This window comes from Colobus angolensis, unplaced genomic scaffold (assembly GCF_000951035.1).
Source record: "Colobus angolensis palliatus isolate OR3802 unplaced genomic scaffold, Cang.pa_1.0 Scaffold421, whole genome shotgun sequence".
Lineage (NCBI taxonomy): Eukaryota > Metazoa > Chordata > Mammalia > Primates > Cercopithecidae > Colobus > Colobus angolensis.
This window is the reverse complement of record NW_012117611.1, coordinates 2248733-2249891: the sequence shown is the minus strand read 5'-3', so window position 1 is coordinate 2249891 and position 1159 is coordinate 2248733. Positions and strand designations below refer to the sequence as shown.

The following is a 1159-nucleotide window of genomic DNA, read 5'->3' as shown; positions in this document are numbered from 1 at the left end:
CGCAGCCATGGCTCGTGGTCCCAAGAAGCATCTGAAGTGGGTAGCAGCTCCAAAGCATTGGATGCTGGATAAATTGACTGGTGTGTTTGCTCCTCATCCATCCACCGGTCCCCACAAGTTGAGAGAGTGTCTCCCCCTCATCATTTTCCTAAGGAACAGACTTAAGTATGCCCTGAGAGGAGATGAAGTAAAGAAGATTTGCATGCAGCGGTTCATTAAGATAGACGGCAAGGTCCGGACTGATATAACCTATAACCTACCCTGCTGGATTCATGGATGTCATCAGCATTGACAAGACGGGAGAGAATTTCCGTCTGATCTATGACACCAAGGGTCGCTTTGCTGTACATCGTATTACACCTGAGGAGGCCAAGTACAAGTTATGCAAAGTGAGAAAGATCTTTGTGGGCACAAAAGGAATCCCTCATCTGGTGACTCATGATGCCCGCACCATCCGCTACCCCGATCCCCTCATCAAGGTGAATGATACCATTCAGATTGATTTGGAGACTGGCAAGATTACTGATTTCATCAAGTTCGACACTGGTAACCTGTGTATGGTGACTGGAGGTGCTAACCTGGGAAGAATTGGTGTGATCACCAACAGAGAGAGGCATCCTGGATCTTTTGACGTGGTTCACGTGAAAGATGCCAATGGCAACAGCTTTGCCACTCGACTTTCCAACATTTTTGTTATTGGCAAGGGCAACAAACCATGGATTTCTCTTCCCCGAGGAAAGGGTATCCGCCTCACCATTGCTGAAGACAGAGATAAAAGACTGGCGGCCAAACAGAGCAGTGGGTGAAATGGGCCCCTGGGTGCCATGTCAGACCTTTGTACGTAATTAAAAATATTGTGGCAGGATTAAAAAAAAAAAAAAAAAGAAGGTTTTCTCCATCTCCAAAGTTATATGTTCATTCAGATGAAATGCAATTTATCTGGAATGTTTTAAATGTTTTCCTTTGTGCCTCTAAATGAGCAGAAAGACATTTCCTTTTAAGAAGAAAAGAGAAAATCTATTATTTTTACTTTTTCTTTATATATATAAATAAATAAATTCCCAAACTAAATTTTTCCCCTACTAATTTAATTTGGAATAAAATTAGAACTGATCATTATGAGCAAAATGTTTTCAATTAAGACATAATTAATTAAATG

General features: G+C 41.5%; 1 pseudogene across 1 annotated transcript; it reads left to right on the top strand.

Annotated features, from left to right (window-relative positions):
- The first annotated feature begins 7 nt into the window (after positions 1-7).
- On the top strand, positions 8-878 carry LOC105522247 (annotated as a pseudogene). Its single transcript, XR_001003411.1, has one exon. The product of XR_001003411.1 is annotated as a 40S ribosomal protein S4, X isoform-like (transcript).
- Positions 879-1159: the final 281 nt, after the last annotated feature.